Source organism: Ictidomys tridecemlineatus, chromosome 10, assembly GCF_052094955.1.
Source record: "Ictidomys tridecemlineatus isolate mIctTri1 chromosome 10, mIctTri1.hap1, whole genome shotgun sequence".
NCBI lineage: Eukaryota > Metazoa > Chordata > Mammalia > Rodentia > Sciuridae > Ictidomys > Ictidomys tridecemlineatus.
This window is the reverse complement of record NC_135486.1, coordinates 61,402,740-61,422,635: the sequence shown is the minus strand read 5'-3', so window position 1 is coordinate 61,422,635 and position 19,896 is coordinate 61,402,740. Positions and strand designations below refer to the sequence as shown.

The 19,896-nt window shown below is 48.5% G+C and overlaps 1 long non-coding RNA gene across 1 annotated transcript in view; it reads right to left on the bottom strand.

Moving 5' to 3' along the window:
* LOC144367295 (uncharacterized) overlaps window positions 1-15,075 on the bottom strand; it is a 490,767-nt gene extending 475,692 nt beyond the window's left edge. Inside the window, exon 1 of the long non-coding RNA XR_013426619.1 lies at window positions 15,055-15,075. This is a non-coding gene — a long non-coding RNA (uncharacterized LOC144367295). The remainder of the gene's footprint in view (window positions 1-15,054) is intronic.
* Window positions 15,076-19,896: the final 4,821 nt, after the last annotated feature.

Here is a 19,896-nt window from a genome sequence, read left to right as displayed (position 1 = left end):
AGTGACTTGTGACAAACCATGAATTCGGCTCTCCTCTTCCTGAACTAGTTATACTTTACAATACCCAGGGCATCGAAAACAGAATCCAACATGATTCATTAAGTAATAAGGCCTATTTCTTCTGAATTCAGAATGCTGATCTGTGACTTGGGATGAAAATACATTAGTGTCTAGTTCTTCCCAACATGATCCGCAGAGAATATAAAATGAATCACAGTGACTATTCACCAAGGGAGTAGCTTCAGTATTGGAGAAATGGCTCCCAGATGGTGATCAGCGCAGTCCTGGTTTGGGGAGAATCTGAGTGTGCTGGGTCATGGTACCTGTCAACAGCCCTAAGTGGGAAGCCTCACTCCTACACCTCATAGACAAGGAAGGGAGAGCCAGGAAGCCAGAGTCCTGCCTGTGTTTGCAGGGCAGGGGCTGAAGCCGGAGCAGGCAATTCCTTGAGGCTGGCCCAGTACACCCCCATCCTGGGGAAGGACCCAGCCATCTGGTAACACAGACAGCCACCAACCTTCAGAGTTAGCAAGGGCAGCAAGTCAGGGAAACCGCTGCTTGAAAGGAGATGGCACCAGGTAGCTTCCCATCTTTTATGACGTTGAGTCTGTTGACAGGCTTAAAACCCAGGTTCCCTCTGACTTGAGAAGCTGGAGGGTAGAAGTAAGGACTAGCACATCCCTTGGAAGGTGGGGATCTCATCCTGGAAAGCAAAGGACAAAGAGGGTGAGCGAGAAGAGGGTGAGCGTGCAGTCTCTGGGGGCCCCTTGGGCACATCGTGAAAGGCAGGCTTCCCATGCCTCAGGGAAAGAACTGAGCAGGAGCTGGGCCACTCCAGATCTGCAGCCAAGTTCACTGCCTGTTAGAACACGGACAGCCTTTGGAGGAATATGGAGGTGCAGGAACGTCACAGAAGGACATCGCAGCACTCAGGATCCATATGTGAAGGATCAGGAAAGTGTGCCCCACACTCCAAAGAAAAGCCCCAACTCAAATTCAGGAGGTATTTCTTTCTCAAATTAAAACCTTGCCAAGTCCCTGCCCACAGGCAAGGTAAAGCGTGGAGTGGTGAGCTAGTCTGGAAGTTTCTCTCAGAACCTGGGGCTCTAAAGTCCTTCAGCTCCCATTCTCGTTTTGCTTGTGTAAACTCGAGACTGGGTCTGGGTCCATGGCTTGGCTGGGAACACGGTCCAGCTCCTATACTAGTGCTCATGCTTTCTCAAGCCAAGGACAGTGCACCTGGTCAGTCTCTCCTCCTCGTTCTGCAGGACATGGAGAGGAGAAACTGCTGTGGTCCACACAGATGGACAGGGCGGCTGCAGTGTGCACCAACCGGAGAAGCCATGAATGCCTGCCTCTCCCTGTTGCCCAGCACGCCACCAGGGAAACTGCACAGAAGCCCTGTGTAAGAACAAGGCTTTAATTAAGGATATAAAATTTTTTGTTTAAGTATTTAATTTTTTTTTTAGTTGTAGGTGGACACAATACCTTTACTTTATTTTTATGTGATGCTGAGGATCGAACCCAGTGCCTCACACATGCTAGGCAAGTGCTCTACCACTGAGCCACAACCCTGGCCCAGGATATAAAGTTTTTAAGGAAGTCATCTTGGAGAGTTTATGCACAGGTAATAGTACTAATGTTCACAGCCACCTGAAGGAGTCATCCTCACAGTGACTGCAAGGTCTATTTTATCAATAAGGCAATGACAACTCAGAACAGACTTGGCTGATAGCATACATGTGAGTGACTAGTAGAAACAGGATTGAAACTCAAAAATGGACTTACATAAGCGCCAAGATCCAATCCAGGACTTCTTAACTCTGGAACCCACATGTTCAACTATTAGTTTATTCATTCATTTGTGTTGAATTCTTAATGCAAAGTGAAGCAGAATAATATTGACATTAATAGCCTGGGCTCTAGCCAGACCTTTCTGCATATTAGACTCTCTCCTCCAATTACCAGCTGTGTGACCTTGTGAAAGTTACTTATCCTCTGTGCCTGTTTTTCTCACCTTAAATAGGTATCACACAAAACTGCTTAGTTGAGCTCTTAAGAAGAATAACCCAGTGAACACATGCAGAATGTGTTGGACAATACCTGCTGCATGGTGCTGGCCATACCCCTGCCATGAGCAATGAACAAATGGAAGTTTCGTGGGGAGGGGCAGGGGCAGGGGCAGGTTGCATGGGCAGGTGGGGAGGGCAGTGCTATTGGACAGGCCGGCCAAGAGAAGCCGTGCTGAAGCTATGGTGTTGCACAAAGCCCTGGCTCTGGTGAAGAAAGAAGCCACAGAAAGATCTGGGAGATGGACGCTCTTGGAGGAGAGAGCAGCCAGGGCAGACCTTGAAGTGGGGAGGCCAGGCATATCAGAGAACCACAGTGCCAGGGTGAGCTCAGGAGTGTCCGGCGAGACCTGTGGGCCGGGACCCTCCCACTGGGGAGTTGAGAACACAAGAGTGGATCCCCTGAGCCAAGTTTCTAAAGAGCAGTCCGGCTGACATGTGCTCAAGAGGGGCCAGGGACAGTCAGAGCAGCAGCTGGGGCAAAGCTGTGATCAGACTGAGGAGGACATCTCCCCAGAGGAAGGGCAGGAAGGGAGGCCTCGATGCACGGTACGCTCTGAGGCCATCTTCAAGGATCTGGGATAGGGGAAAAGAGAAATCAAAGGTGAGCCAGTGGCTGGCGAATGCTCTCTATGACCATGACAACGGGAGGGTATTGTCAGAGTGCAGTTAGGAGAAAGAATCCATGTAGGCTATCCTACCAGAGATCATAAAATGACCAGTAAAGAGACGTGCTAGCCAGGAGGACATTAAAACATTCACTGCAGGGAGCAGCAATGGCTCCCCAGCTGGCAGAGACGTAAGCCTCCTCCAGCACCCCCTGCTGGCCGCAGGGCAGAGTGCGGCTTGCAGAGCTGGCCCTAGAAGGTGGGGTTCCAGAGAGAGGTGACATGACAGCTGAGAGAATTGGGTTTCAGGGGCACATTAAGGTAAGAAGAATCAACTGCTGTTGGATGGGTGGATGATGGGATGTTGAGACAACAGACCGCGCAATGGAGAGACCAAGTAGAAGTTGAAGCTGGGGTGGGAATGAAAGAGTTCACGGTGACTACGTTTGACTGGTTTTTGTAACCAAGTCCCCGACTCTCAGTGCTTTTCTTACTGAGCTAGACCATGATGGTATTTCATACGCAAAGCAGCCAGGATTGTAGTTCATGGACACACATGTTTTGTTTTGCTTGAGATTTTGGTAATTTGGGATTTTTTAAAAAATAGGATAATTTAAATAAAATGTTTAAATCAGAAAAGAGAAGTTTAGGTCTGGCAATAATGATGAAAAGAACCTTCAATGTCCTCTACTCCTCCTTTGGGTGAGGGCCATATGTCAATAATCCCAGAATAGAGTTGTCCTTTCCATCTTTATTTTTCTTTGATTTAAAGAGTGACAGATTCTTCCCATGGCATTTTAGTGATATATGACATGACACCAAATTCTGAGGCACTTGTAAATTTCTTTAATAGATCAAAAATAAGACATATTAATTAGATGTTCTCTACTTACGTCATTATCATTTTGAAAAGATCGTAAAACATTTGCAAAGGCTCCAGATGATTACTCATTGCAGGAACCCGGACATTGATAAAAACAACTGCTGTGATTCTCCCTGTAACCATAGAGAGAGGGAGACATTACGCATCTTCCAGAGCCCCAAGGAGCACTCAGTGCAGGATGCAGCCGTGCTGGGCATGTTTGCGGCTGGTGTTGAGACGGCCACCATGAGATCACTATGATAGAGGACAGCATCTCCTGAGGAAGTACCTACGCAGAAAGAGTTGGCGAGACTTGTGTCCTGAGCCACAGCCTTGATCACAGCAGGCATGGAGACTCTGAGAACAGTCTGTCCCTAAGTTCTCCTCTTGGCCCACCTCCTGGATTCAACTCTGAGTTCTCGGGAGAGATGGTGGCAAAGGGAAGCTTAGAGTGTCTCACCGAAGGCTCTGTCAGTCATTAGCTGAGCAGTTACTGCTCCTTCCTGCCCAGCATCTCCCTCTCCCTTCCTCTACAGCAGTGTCTTGCCTTCCTTGCAGAACGGCGTCTGCATACACAGACTTTTGCGAGGATTTCGTAGTCTGAATGGCTCATCTCCTGGACACAGTGATGGGCCCAGGGGTGAACACCTGCCCCACAGTGGATCAAACGGTGTCTTTGGTGAAATTTTGTCAATGGTCATTTAAAGAAGCTGCTGAGCTGGGATGAGGTGAACCAGGGTCTGTAGAAACCATCGTTGTCCCCAGGAGGAAATATCTTCCTAGGGAGTGGGAGTGAGGCCAGTGGAGAGAGAAACACAGGGCTTTGAAATGGGCAGAGATGAAGATCGACTAAGTGGGAGGCCAGGGAGGCAGGGAGGCCAGGGAAGAGAACATAAGAGCAAGAGCAATTCTGAGATCGCTGAGCCTCTGAAACTTCCAAAGCCACATCAGAGATTTTCCAGCTATATGTGATTCAAGATAGCCTCATTTCTAGAGTCCAGAGAGTTTTAAAACAGAGATTGACATAAAGGTGGAGGAAAGAGTTTTTCCCCATACACCAGAAAGTATTTGGCCCTGGAGTCTCCATAAGACACACTCTGAGTGCCCAGTCACATTAGCAGCATCCTGGGAGGGAATACCCAGAAGCACTGGAGTACCAGAGCCCAGAGCCCCAGCACTGGAGGAAATGTTTATAAAGTGTTTAGCTGTGGTCTGCTTGCGTTTGGTGACTGCCGCCCCCGCCCAGCACACACACACCAAGACACAGTCCTAGGAGGTCCTACGAGGTGGGACTTTGGGGAGATCAGACTGAGGGTGGAGCCCTCATGGGTTGGATGAGCCCTCCCAAAGAGGCCCTGGGGGCTGGTTTGCCCCTTCCACCACCGGAGGACGCAGGGAGAAGGCACCACCTACGAAGCAGAATCTGCAGCGCCTTGGTCTTGGATTCCCAGCCTTTACAACATGAGGATGCATTTCTGTTGTTTATAAAACACCTGGCCTGAGGCCTCTTCAACAGCAGCTAGAACATCCTGAGACAGCAAGGGCAAAGGAAGCTTTGGACCAGGTGAGAGTGAGAGGACGGGGCTGGTGGCACACCCGGCAGCATCCTTGATGTCCAAGGGGCATGGCCATGGTCAGTTTGTTACCACTGTTGTACCCAGCTGTGGGCAGCTTGACCAAAGAGGATAGCCGGGTTCAGAAAAGGAATGGAAAAGCCAACAGATGCCATGTGGATTTATGAGTGAACACTGATGCCCCCAGAGACAGGCGGAGAGGAGCAGGTGCTGAGACAGGCGGTGCCTGGCAGCCCTCCTGGCTCCGGAACTGCAAGACCCAATCCTATTTCCACTCAAAGACTCAAAGACCTGGGAAAATGGGTTACACAAAGTTTAACTTTTCATCCAGCAAAAACATCTGTGATGGCCGTGCTTATGGGGGGACCGTGGGCTCTTCGTGAGTCACCTCGAGGTCCAGGACTCCCGAGCAACTGGAATCCACACAAGAAGAGGGAGCCAGAAACAGCTGCTGAGACCTTGCTCCTGGAGGATCCTGAAAAGCTGAGCTGGGGCCAAGGTCAGGAGCAGAGCCAAGATGTAGAGGGAGCAGGAGGAGCAACCAGGAGCCACCAGGGACAGAGCACACAGGCCCCCAGGAAGCCACTTCTCCACCTAGCAGACAGGTGTGCTGTGGTGGGCCAGGGAGCCAGAGGCCAGACCCTGAGCAATGTGTTTCCTTCCAAGCCCTGAGTCAGGAAGAGGTGTTCACACTGACTGCAGACCCAGAAGGTGACCTCACAGCCCTGTCCCTGGTTTGCTCTGCAGCCATGGAAGGAGGGCGTGAAGCAGGACGGGAGGTCCTAGAGCACCAGGCAGGTCCCAGCCAGCTGCCCCTCACCTCCCCATCCTTTCCCTCTCTCCCTACATCCCTGCAGGCGCTTGCGTTCCTCTCTCATTACACCAGTGGCAACTTGACGCCGCCCATGCACACCTTCACTCTCATGGCTGCAGCTTCTCTCATGATCCTGTCCATATGCAGAGATGTTAAAGCAACAGCAGAACATTTACGAATACTGCACTGGTCTGCGGGGGGGGGGGGGGGGGGGCGGGGGGGGGGAGGCGGGGGGGGGGTGGCAGGCGGCTATCTGTGCCTGTATCTATTCTGGTTGACAATGTCCTTGCAGCAGGCACCAGTGGTTAAAGATTCCAGATGTCATCCCCGTTGTATGGGCTGTGGTCAGGTTTGTGTCCCCTGAAATTCATTTTGAAATCCCAGACCTCAAATGAAGGTTTCAGGAGGTGAGTCTTGGGAGGTGACTAGGTCACGAGAGCACGGCCTCACGATTGAAATCAGCCCTTGTAAAAGAGGCCTCTTCCTCCCCGTGAGGGTGCCACAGGAAAGTGGCATCGGTGCTGGCGCTCACCAGACACCAAACTGACCTCACCTTGATCTTGAACCTCCAGCTTCCAGAACTGTGAGAAATAAACTTCTGGTGTCCTGTGCCTCCCAGCCTGTGGTATTTCACTCTAACAGACCACAGGACCATGACTGTACACTTGGCGATTTCTCTTCTCTTTCTCTTTCTACACATGTGCATGCATTGCTGTGGCTCTAGGCTTATAATTAACATCAGCACTGTTTTAACTTGAAGAAGACAGCGAGTACTGTTAAACCACCACCACCTCTTACTCTGAGGCCTTTTATTTGGAGTTGGGAGCATCTTCTACTTAATTTGTGCTAGTACAAGCTAAAGAGAGAGAATGTCTAAATAAATAACGTAGCTGCAAAAGAGAAATAGTGTAGCTGCCTCTATTTTACTGCTGCCAGCTCTTCGGGCAGTCAAGAGGAGAACATCAAGAGGAGAACGTCAAGAGGACCCAGTGACTGGGGATCAGTCTCCTCCCTTGTCCCTAACCTGAAGTGGAAGTTGCCATAGAAATTCATTCCTCATCGTCTGTAAGTGATTGCTCTCCTCATTACTATGTGAATTTCTGTGCGAGGTAAGATTGAAAATTTTGTATCTCTGCCAACATATAATGCTGATAAAGAATTTAATTTAAGGAGTTTAGCTAATTACATAATTAACTGATGTGAGGAGACTCTTAATGAGCCAAATATTTTGGATCAGGGAATTCAGTAACATTTATGATGCTTTTAATTAGAGGAGAAATGCAAAACGTGTTTCCACTTACACCTCCTTCAAGTTGTGTGTGATGAAGCCGCCCCTGTGGTACCAGGGTCCTGTGCAGAGCAGGAGATTCTGGTGCCAAGCAACCAATTAATTATGGCAGGTGCTGGTTAGATAACCACCAATTCCTACCATCCTTTTGAAACCTCATTATTCTGAAATGTAAATGAGTTCATTGGTGAGTCAATAAAGGAGAGATCAGAAATCCAGGGTAAATGATTGGGGCTTCAGCTAGTCAAACCCGCCACAGGGAAACAGGAGCATTTTAATAAAAATGTAGGCAGCTTAAAATTTCACTTAGAAGAAAAACTGAGTTAACTCTGAATGCATTTGGCTTTGAAAAAACTGGTGATAATAAAAGGAAAAATGTAATAATCAATACTATCCATCAGCCTGAGAAGACTCTCAGGAGGAAGCCTCTCCCCTTTCTAGCACCTACTCCAGGCTGAGAACAGGTGAACCCAAGGGGCAGCCATCTCTCAGCATCAACCACGAGGAAGGATGAAGGATCACCCAAGGCGGGTATCAGAGGAGACTTGAAATAGAGGCAGCTTCATAGTAGTAGGGAAGGGCTGCCACACCAAGCCCAGGCAGAAGGGACAGCCAACAGGGAAAAGAGCCACCTGTGAGCAATGTGGCCTTGACAGAGAGACACAGCTCCTCAGGGCTCCCCAGCAGAGAGCATTTGGAATGCCCACCCTGACTGCTCTTCTCTGACCCCTGCTGGGTGTTTCCAGTGGACCCAACTCAAAAAGAAGCCAAAGGGACAAGATGAGGACCTGTCGATGTAATGGAAATGGGTCAGCCACCCGGCAACAGAGCAGAATAGAGCAGAAGACAGCATACAGTGAGCAGGAGGCAGGCAGAGAACACCCAATAGGTGCTCCTGGGCCCAGTCCTGTGCCTCCTCTGTGCCTCTGTCTATTCTGAAAGTAGCTCAGCTCCCAATAGCTCAAGAGAATTAAGACCGAGGAAATGTCCATGCCTCTTCGCAAGAACAGAAAAAGTGTATGCATTGATCACAATGGAGTTAAGTTGGAAATCACTAAACAAAAGATTTATGGGAAACCATTAAATATTTGTAATCAACACTCATTTAAATTAAGTGAAAATAAAAATATCAAAATCTGTGGGATGAATGTAAAGCAGTGCTTAGAGAGAAATTCACAGCACAAATGATCATATTTTTTAAAAAAGAAAGTCAAAGCTGAAGGATTTATAGTCCCTCTGTAAGGGGAAAAAGAAGCCAATGAAGCTCAAAGAATGTAAAATAAAGATAAGAAATCAGTAAAACAGAAAACAATACAATTAATGCAACCAACAGCTGGTTCCTTGAAAAATCAAATGCAGTTAATAAAACTTGTTGGACTGATTAAGAAAGATGATCCATTTTCCAGCTTCAAAGATTAAATGAGAGGACAGCTACCCATATGCAGAGATGTTAAAGCAACCGCAGAACATTTACGAATACTGTACATCAGTAAATCCAAGAGTCAGATGAAATGGACAAACACATCAACAGAGACAAACTCCAAAACCAACTCCACAAGAGGAAACTTGCATAGCCCTCTATTTGTAAAATCTAATTTGTAATTTTCAAACCTTTCTGAAAAGAAATTCCAGAACTCTATAGCTCCACCAGTGCACTCTACCTAACATGAAGAAAACAGCCAGTCCTATACAAATTCTTTCAAAGCGCAGAGGAGGCAATGCTTTCTGGATTCACTTACTGTGACCATGACCACCATGATTGCAAAGCCAAAGAAAGACTTCACAATAACGGAAACTGCGGCTACTCCTCCAGCAGAGACACAGCTTCCTAGCAAGAAATCAGCAAGGTGGAAAACCCAGGCGCTGCAATCAGGGGCTCCAGAGCTCAAAACCCCGAGGGGAGGGGCAGGGGGAGGCTTCTGCTGTACCTGGTGGGGCCCAGGCAACAGGGTGCCACCTAGGGACGATGGAGAGGATGGCGGGGTTGGGCTCCCTCCTCCCCAGCCTTTCGCTCACCTGCTGCAGGTTTCCGTGGCAGTGGCTGTGCTGACGTCCTGGCACAGGACCCCATGTCAGTGAAACACGGTCTTTGAGGACATAGTCACGCGTTTCTCCCTGCCGTGGGGGCCCTTGAGACTCCCACCCGTTCAGGGTTCTCTTAGGCTTTCCAAGGGCTTGTGCGTTGGCTGACTTAAAAGAAAACACATGGAGAGAGGGGGAAAGGAGCTTCAGGACTCTGGTGTGGGCCATCAGATTCTCTTGTGGAGGGGACGTTCTAACTAGGCCAACGGCAATGGCATGTATCAGGCCCAAGACGGTCTTTCCCCAGCCTACAGAAAGAAGCAAGGCCCCTTGGCCATTAACCAAGTTTACCGCAGTGACCAGCCATGTCTCTGAATGCATAGCTTGCATAGTATGCGGGGACTTGGCACACGTTGCTTGATTATTATTTGTTTGTTGGTTGGTTGTTTGTGGGGGTGCTAGGGACGGAACCCAGGGCCTCCCTCATGCTAGGCAAGCACTGTACCACTGAGCTACACCCTAACCCCACTGGTGGATTAAAAAAAAAAAAACTAAATTTGCTTTTCCCACCCATAGCCAAAAATTAAATTTGTCTTTTCAACAAATGGAGCCAGGCAGCTGAACATCCATATGGAAATTAATGACTCTTGACCTTTTCTTCATGCCATATTCAAAAATTAATTAAGGAGTCACTCTGGTAAATGGTGAAGCAGACAGCTGCAGGCTCATCTCCCCTGGAAAAATTGAAAAACCATCAGAAAAAGAACCAGTTTTGTCAGAACTCTGGAAAAGAGTCACAAGTTTACAGCTACCAAGGAACTGCTGAATGCCCCTTGCCCAAAGTGGCAGTCTGGGTCAGAAGCAGCTGCAGGACCTGGAACCGGGTCCTGGAGGGAGCGGAGCCGGCCATGTTCACAGGTCATCCCCACAGGTGCATTATGGCCACTCTGAGGCTGCCTGCGGGGGGTGGCAGGAGCCTTGCCTGTGTTCACTCCACCCCAAACTCAGGCCTGAAGAGCTTTGGACAGTGCCTCAAAGCACCTGCCTGGAGCCAGCAGCCATCGGTGCCTGGGGCAAGGACTTGAGGTAGAAATACACCAGCGTCTTTTTGAAGGCCTGGGAGCAGAGGCTGGGGAGATTTCTTTGGAAACTAGGATGTTCAAAAGTCAGTATGTAGATGCAGGAGTTTAGAAAGCCATGTGCATGCCAGATTGCTGAGGAAAGACCCAAGAGGGGCCCGACCATCCACCTTGGGTGGTCTCCAGGCCGAGAGCAAGCCTGGACAGCACTGGAGGCACAAGAGGCACCTACCAACAGCCACACATTACGTCTTCAGGGATCCGCTCCGGCATGGGTCTGCCCTCAGTGGTTAGCCAAGCCTGCGGTGGCCTGGAGGAGGCTGGGAGGGCCTGAGAAGGGCAGGGGCCCCGGGATGTAAAGAGGCAAGCCTTGCATATCTAGGCCAGGGAAGAGCATGTCTCAAGGCTGACTTCACAGTGGCACCTTCAGGGACATATGACCTCCATGTTGACAGAAAGTACATAACTGAGAATTAGTGTGAATGGCAGGTGTGAAGGTCTAGGATTTAGATCATTAACTCACTGAGCCTCTTACATACTCAGTTAATGAGTGAAAGATAATGTAACTGACTCAAAAAGGCAGGTGACCTAACAGGCTTTGGAGAGCAGCTCACATAGACACACACACACACACACATGCATGATGCACACACACACACAGGTACATACAGACACACCAATACACGTACACATCCATGTAACACATAGACACACATAGGCACACACATTCACAGACACAGAGACACACAGACAAGAACACACAGGTATCCACAGACACACGCACATATATGATGCATAGACACACACACACACACACACAGGTACATACAGACACACCAATACACGTACACATCCATGTAACACATAGACACACATAGGCACACACATTCACAGACACAGAGACACACAGACAAGAACACACAGGTACCCACAGACACACGCACATATATGATGCATAGACACACACACACACACACAGGTACATACAGACACACCAATACATGGACACATGCATACACATAGGTACACACATTCACAGAGACACACAGACACAGACACACAGGTATACACACACACACACACACACACACACACGGCACCTGCCATTCTTACACAGATGTCGTGTTCCTGTGGCACTCTCTCTGTGGTCAGTTGCCAAAGCCTCCATGGACAACAGTAGCAAGTGGGGATGTTACAAATGTTCCTCAACATAAAATCCCTTCAATGACTGCCGCAGAGGCCCGGGCCCTGGGAGTTGCGCTCAGTCCAGGGCAGCTCTGCCAGCAGGGACAGCATGGCATTGACAGATGGGCAGAATGTGCGGCCAAAATGATGGAGTTCATTTCTACATGTTGGTCAATGTGATTATAGAGACTCGATCTGGGCTGGCAAAGACCAGTGCCCAGAGAATGTGAACCACTTGGAATCTTGGCACCCAGGATGCTGGGAAGTCTGGACCTGAAGCACGGGCACGCTGCTCCAGCAGCAGAGGCAGAGGGAGGCTCTGGGACACCCCGCAGGAGGGATCCTGGTTCGAAAGAGCGGCCTGTGCTCAACCCAGCTCTGGCTCGTGGCCAGGACACAAAGCCTTGGGTCAGAGTAACACATGGTGCCGTCTTTGGGGCTCAATTTCCCTATGACATGATAAAATAATGTTTTCCCTGGTATTCCTCCAGGATGGGAGAAAGACAAAGAAGACTGAAATTACAGCATTTGCTGATAAATGGATGGAACTGGAGATTATCTTGCAAAGTGAAATAAGCCAACCCTAAAACCAAAGGCCAAATGTTCTCTCTGATACATAGATGATGATTTACAATAGGCATGAGTGGAGGAATGTCACAGAATTGGACAGGGAAGAGTTGGGGGAAGGGAATAGGAAAGACAGTAGAATGAATCGGACATAGCTTTCCTATGTTCATGTATGAACATATGAGCAGCTGGGGTTGTGACTTACTGGTAGAATGCTTGCCTAGCACGTGTGAGGCCCTGGGTTCAATCCTCAGTACCACATAAAAAATAAATTAATTAATTAAATAAAGATATATATAAAGATAGATAGATAGATATAGATATAGATAGATAGATAGATAGATTTAAATAATTTTTTTAAATATATGAACACATGACCAGGTAACTCCACACCATGTTCAACCACAAGAATGGGAAGTTACACTCCATGTATGTATGATATGTCAAAATACACTCTACTGCCATAAAATTTAAAAAAAAATTTAAAGAAAGTAGAAATAATTTACAAACAGAATTAAAAAGAAGTGAGTTTGTGTCAGAATGGAGAGCCACAGGATTTTACACCACACTTGACATCCTTGTCACCAGCAGAAAAAAACAGTCATGTGCATGCCCTCTGACCCCAAGGAAGTGAAGAAGTTGCTAAAGATCCATGCTCACCACTTTTATTGAACTAAATGCTGCTTGCAAAAAGAAATATTTAAGTTTTCAAAATATGTGGATTAAGGATGGTTATTACCACAGGAAATGAGTGGGGTCTGGAGCAGGAATGGACGTGAAGGGTTGGTACAGCCTAAATACTCCAAAATTATAAAGGATTAAACCAGCTGGGAAAATATTTCTGCCTGGACATGATGACCTGAGAGGTCAAGTTCAAATTTGAAAGTCTTTGAACTCTTGGCATCTTGTACCAGAAGGTGACAGAGGGAGGAAACCTGGGTCCCAGCCCTACCCAGCCCCATTCTGTCCAGATTCAGAGGCACCTGCACCCTTGTGCAGTTACTCAGCTCACTGTCCCCAGGAAGAGCTGCCTTTCAGCCACCTTTCAAACTCTCAGCAGAACCCAGGAAGGGTCTGCATCGGGCGAGCAGAAGTGAGGTTGCTGGAAGGGAATTCCAGGTCCTGGGTTCCTGGGGCATGGCCTCCAGGGCAAAGGCAGGCTTTAGGGTGTGTCCTATGGCCTTGATGACCCCAAGACTCATGGCTGGTTTGGGTCTGGCTGAGGACAGCCAGCAAAAAAACCTCTGGCAAGAACACTACTGGGCAGGAGACTTTCCCCAGGACTAAGCACAGCACTATCCACCAGCAACAGGACTAATGATTGAAGGAAATCTATCAATGATTTTTAAAAAATAGTTTTTAATGGAAACTACTTCAAGTGAAAGTGAGAAAAAGCTGGTATGTCATTCACACCAACTCACAGAGAAATGTCCACCCTGTCCACACAGCATCCGTAGGCTGGACACCGGGGCCCACATCTCAAGCATACTTACCAATCAAACAGGGATTGGGGCTAAGTCTGAATTACAAAAGTGGCTGACTTTGTTCTCTGCCTGTGAGGACTGAGTGGTCAGGGCTGAAATACTGTTTGGGGGCATCTGCTGGCATTTATGAGGCTTCTGCCTGACAGACATCCGAAGGGATATTGTTTCCTCTGCTGTTCAGGTATGTCCGCTGCTCAGTGCCTCAAGGATGGGTCACAATGCTGCAGCTCCCTAGTCTGGGGAACACAAATCTATCCAGAAAGAGCTTTCCATCCAAGCCATCCAGCCGTAGATCTTCAGCCTTCTCTACCAGTAGAGAGTTCAAAACCTCCTTCTTTGTTAAGGCAGCTCACTCTAGGTGGTGGCCAACTAGTGGACGCCCTCACCTCCTGCTTTGCTGGCAGTCGGCCATGACATGATGTGTGCGAGTTATTAGCTGTTGCAATTCAGATGACTGAATTCTCAGGAAATGGTACTCAGTGCAGAAAGAGCCCTGCTCACAGCTGCCCAGTGCTCGCTCCATAGACCTGGTATCACTGCCTCTCTTCTCCTGTCTTTCCTTCAGACTGTCAATAGCTGCGGAGGGAGGAGGGTCTGAAGCATGTGTCTGTCCTGTAAGCTTCAGTCTGTGTGTGTGATGTCAGTAGGTTCGACACTTAAATCCTACAATACTGTCACACGATTAGGAAGTAAAGTCTATGCTTTACCCATTAAGTAGTTTTTCTGCTCCAGGGTCCCAAGGGGACCCCACATGACATGGCCACCATGCCTCCCTGGGCTCCCCTGAGTGGCAACAGCTACTCAGACTTCCTTGCTTTTGACAAGCTGGACAGTTTGGGGCACAATCAGAATGGCGCCCATTTGGAATTCATCTGATGCTTTCATAATGAGCATTCTGGGGTTGTAGGTCCTGGAGGAAGGTGGTGGGGGAAAGAGCCCTCTCGTCCTCTGTCAAAGGTGCCCACTCTCTACCTGACTCGCCAGCCTCTGTTGCCACTCCCTGGAGGCTGAGGATCACAGGCTTCTCCATGCTAATGCTGCCCTCACCCCCTTCCATCCTGCAGTCCTGGGAAAGGAGCCCTCTGCACAGCCACTCCAGGAGCAGAAGCCTTGCACTTCCTCCTGAGGGGACATCTCACCAAAGCCCTGGAAAGTCTTCTGCCAGACTTTCCCGTTCTCCCCATTAGGGACGCCACTTTCTCATATCAGTGTGGATTCAGGGATTTTATTTTATATTTGGGTTATAACACAATGCTCCTTTTAACACTTTTGTTGTGCGAATTGTTCTAGCTTTGGCCCTGGGAGTGCTTCATTTAGCTCCTGTCAAATGGGGAGGTGCTTTTTTTGGGGGGAGGGGGTGCTGAGGATAGAACCCCGGGACATTTTACCACTGAGCCGCATTTCCAGTCCTTTGTATTTTTTATTTTGAGACAGAGTCTTGCTAAGTTGCTTAGGGCCTCACTAAGTTGCTGAGGCTGGCTTTGAACTTGTGATCCTCCTGCCTCAGCCTCCTGAGATGCTGGATTGGCAGGCAAGCGCCACTATGCCCAGCAGGGTGGAAGGGTTGTAAGGGTACCCTCTGACCATGATGTTTTCATGGCAGGAGCAGGTTCCCTCTCTAATGATCCTTACTGAGAGGCACTGACCTGTGGACCCCGCCCAGGTTTTATGATCTGTATTATGATGTTGAGAATGGGTAAAGTCAGGGACCAGTGATGAGTTCATCTTTGAGAATGATGAATGGACAAAATTAATTCTCCCCGAGTTTGGTGCAGGTTATATTCTCAAGGATATAAGATGAAATAAGCAACAGGAAGCCAGAATACACATTTTGCACACAGCATATGACAAGATCTTACCTAAGGCATTTAGAGAACAGGAAAAGCATGGGTAGGAGTTGCAGACACAGAATTACCCAAGTACCTTCCTCATAAAAGGGGGAAAGGAAATCAGAAACATGCCTCTCCCTAAGCAAGAATGAGCTGTAACTAAAGACGGTGGTGAAGCATGTTCGCTTGGATGGAAAAGCGCTGCCGTTTATTTTGGGCTCCATGTTGAGAACTGTTTCTCCCTGGTGAGAAGAGAAGTCAAAGATATCTCACACCTACCACCCAGGAAGTGAGACTGAGAGCAAGGCTTCCGAGTGCTTGGATTGAAATGAATTTCCAATGAGGCCAAACTTTGACTCTGTTTGATCGAGAGGCACCTGTTCCATTAGGTGTGCCCCTGTTTAAAAAGGAGTCTCAGGAGATGTTTCCACCCCAGGCTTGGCTTGCTGCAGTGCCTGGGCTGTGGGGTGACTGTGGTATCGGGGACATCTCCCTGCCCTCAGTGCCAAGTCCTGAACATGCCATCCAGACACCTGGGATCCCTATGTTCCCTCCCCACAGGGCCTTGTGCGTGCAAGGCAACCACTCTACCAACTGAGCTATATCCCCAGCCCTCTTTGCCACCATTTTTAACAATGTGTCTTAACACTGTGCTTCAGAGGCTGAAGCAGTATTCCATTTAATAGTGTTCTTGTTTTGCTGTGTGTGTGTGAATGAGACACTTGGAGCCATGGAAATTGGTGCCTCTTTTGCCCCTGCCCCCTGACACGCGGGCACATCAGGACCTGCTGGGGTCTCCTAGCATGGCCATCCTGTCAGTACTCAGCTCCACGCACTCCTGCTCCCCTCTGCCACGGGGGCACCCTGCCTGCGCATAGAAAACTCCATCTTTCCTGCTTCATCTGAAAAGCCTTTTTCATCCAGGTTCATTTTGAAAACTGGCTGGGGAAAAGCTGCCGGTTCTGTCCTTGAGAAGCGCACGGCCATCTGCTGCTCATCTGCTCTGGGGAAGGGAGTAAGTTGCCACCTCGGGGTTGGCATCCTGGCACCACACAGTGACCAAGAGAAAGCCACCTGGCATGTGCTGGAAAAGCTTCCTGGAGCAGATGCAGTCACTTGCTGTGTGGCCTCCCCTGGCTAGCACTGCCTTGCCAAGCACATACTGATGGCCACCCAGGTGCAGAGAGGAGGAAGTGGAGGGGGGCCCTCCCCTGTGCCACCACTCTCACCCAGGGCCTGTGAGCGGGGAGGAGCCTGGTGTGGGGAGAACTGCTTGTGATATTCAGCTACAGAGCTGGGAGCAGCAGCCACGTGTCCAGACGTCAGCCCAGGGCCAGGGCTACCAAACTAACTCCTAACCGCAGAGCTGTTCTAAAAAAAGAGAGTCCTTCCCTCAACCTCCCCTCACCTATTCCTACACCTGGCATTGACGAGCTCTAGGAAGACAGGCCAATCCTGTGCAGAGTCCCAGAAGGAAGCTGGTCCCTGACAGCGGGAGCCCTTCTTAGAACGGAATTCTTTAACTTGCCTCCTGTGCCTCCTCCCTCTGCAGTGGCAGCGCCTGATGCCAAATAAGGCCACAATTTCATGGGTGACCCTAAGCTCTAAAATGCAATGTCTAGTAACCTTCAAGGGTTGCTTTTGGAACCTAAAAAAACAAAACAAAACAAAAAAAAACCCACAGCAGAGCAATAAGTCACACAAACATGCATGTCTGCATCTCACAGGTCCTTCTCACCCTGGGCGTTGAGATGTGTCTATCCATCCAACATCCAGCATGCACTGCAGAAGCTCTTTCCAGAAGCTCTTTATCCCCACAACAGACTCCATGCACCCTGAGGGGCCAACCAGGGACATCCAACACAATGCTCCGGGGCCTGTCATCACCTGGGTCCTCCCAACACAAGCCATCTCGGCTGCTGGCAACGCAGCACATTCAACTGTGGGAAGAAGCAATGAGGTTTCCTTTTCCTTCTGAGCCTAGAGAATAAGGAGATTCCTCAAAAGTCAGAGCACACTGTGAGGTCTTAAAAGTAAGACATTGGCCGTCCCAGCTCCCTTAATCAGACCTCCCACTCCTAAACTGTTGTCCTCAATTGAGTGGAAAATGAATGTGGCACCTCCAACACAAAGGACAGGATCAATACCCTCATTTGTGGACCAGGTACTGAAATCAATACTTGGCTGCTAGGCTCTGCAAGCCTCCTGAGAGTTACTTCCATTTACCCTCTGGTTTCTTATTTCTCCTTCAATTTTTATCTAAGCTTTAAGAATTAAAACAGCAAGGTTTCTTTCAATTCCTACTAAAGAGAATCTGGACCACGTGCCCAGAGCTCAAACACAACATTGTAGGCAAACCCAAAGGCAGGTCAGTCCTTCATCTCTGACAACGCAATGTGCTTTGGCTTCAGTAGCCTCTTCCTTGCCCTTATGGGAAACTCTTATCTTAAGCAATGAAAGGGAATCTAGGGAATCTGCCATCTTGTCCACCACTGTAGAGAGATTGCTAAAAAATAAAAGAAGTCTTACCTCTTCAACCCACAGTCCCAAGCAAACAGAACCAGAAAGACACGTGTGTGCATTCACACAAACACAGCCCCTCTAACAGCTGGTCTGTGCACATCACTGCCCTATATGGGCTCTGTTTGCAGCTGGAGAAGAGGGAAGAATCGGGGAAGGCTGTGTCTAAGGGGGGAGCCCCGTGCATGTGAGTATCACCCAAGCACGCACACATACCTAGAGCAATGAGTCCGTGTTTTTTCTGGCACTCATCGACAGGTTTCTCCTAGCAGGTTATTTGACATACATCATTGTATAGAAATCTCAGAGAATACATGGAAAGTTGAAAATTGACTTCTGGTTCAATAAGTGGCCAATGAACCGAAGATGTTTATCCTTGCTGTGCCAAAACCCTGATAAAGGAAGTGAATAAAAGATCTCAAAGTTATTCTCAAAATGAACAGAAGAGCAAGGACTGCAGATGGAAGGGTGGACTTATGTTTGGAATCAGAAAGGAGGATGAATGATGGAAGATGGAGTGAATTGCACCTCAGACTTTTGGGGGAAGATGTCCAATGTGGCCACAGCATGTCCAGACTCGTCAGAGCAGGTACCTCAGCAGGGGCAAGAGGCCAGTGACAGGCTGTCCTTGCCACTCTTGACCCTTCATGGTCCCCTACCTCTTGACAGCTAGCTTTCTGAAGATTCTCAGGGCAGAAGTACCCTCTCAGGAAGGACACATGAATTCTTCCCTAAAAAAAAGAGAGTAGGCTCTGCTGGGGACAAAGAAATGATCTATTGCCATTTAACAGCCCCCCCAAAGAAAAGCTGAGCTCCCTGCCCTGTCACCCCAGCTGATCCCAAGTAGAAGCCCACCCGTAGAGATGGCCCACCAAACACACAGGGCCTCCAGCAGCTTCTCAGTGTCTCAGTCTTACAGAGGAGTGGACTTTTAAAGGCATTTGAAGAAAGTCTTAACGAAAAAGGAAAAAATCTAACATAGCATCATAGAAAAAGTATCTCAGAAAAAAAAAAAAAACAGAGACAGCACAGGCAAAGGAAAAAACAACAAAACAAATTACAACGAATGCTCCGAGAAATAAGAAAAGATATTGTGCCCATAAGACAAGAACAGATTGCTTGAGAAAAGGAGCAATCAGAGAGAAAGGGAAAAATAGAAAACAAAAAACGGTTGAAACCAAACCACGGTTATAGAAACTCTTGCCATCGGGACTTTCCCACAGCCACATGAAGAGGTGGCCAGTCCCCAAAGCTGGTGGACCCCACTGAAAGGGCCGGGAGCCTCCCACGTCTGCTCTTAGTTAGTTTCTGGGTTGCAGACTCTGCCATCTGTGCCAGCTGCTGTGTGCTGGGGACGCGAGGACACGCCAGGGCACCATCCTTCATCAGGGCTGGGGTTGTGCTGATGTTTCTGATTTGAAGCTGATTCAAGGCTGCTGTGTGTCTTCTTTGGCCTGTAGTTCCAGAACGTGGAAATTCCAGATACCAACAGAAGCTTCTTGGCCACAGTCTGGAAATATTTTATTTCTGTAATAATGCTACTCATGTTGAAAAGAAAGCCATTAGTCATAAGAAACCTTCTTTGACATAGTACCTGTTATGTGTATTATTATTATTATTATTATTAGCCTCCTCACCCGAGCCCATGAAAGGTGGGGCACCCAAGACAGGGGTCCAGCAGCACAGCACAGCCCTAGGGAAACCTGCCCTCCTGATTCACAAGCAAACGTGGCTCCCAGTGGGAGTGCAGTGGTGGAGGGCGGGGACTCTTCTTCCGAGGGCAAAGGTGGAAGGTGTGATGCTCATGAAGCTCTGGCTCAATGTGGTTTGGGTACCTTGATTAGTAAGGTGAGAACACATTAGCTATACCCATCATGGTGACAGATCTAGGTGTCCTTGGGCCTGGTGCTAATATCATTTGGAATGTCTCTTTAAGAAAACAGTTACAAAATTAGATACACAGTGACTTCTTCAGAATGCAGAAAGAATTCATAA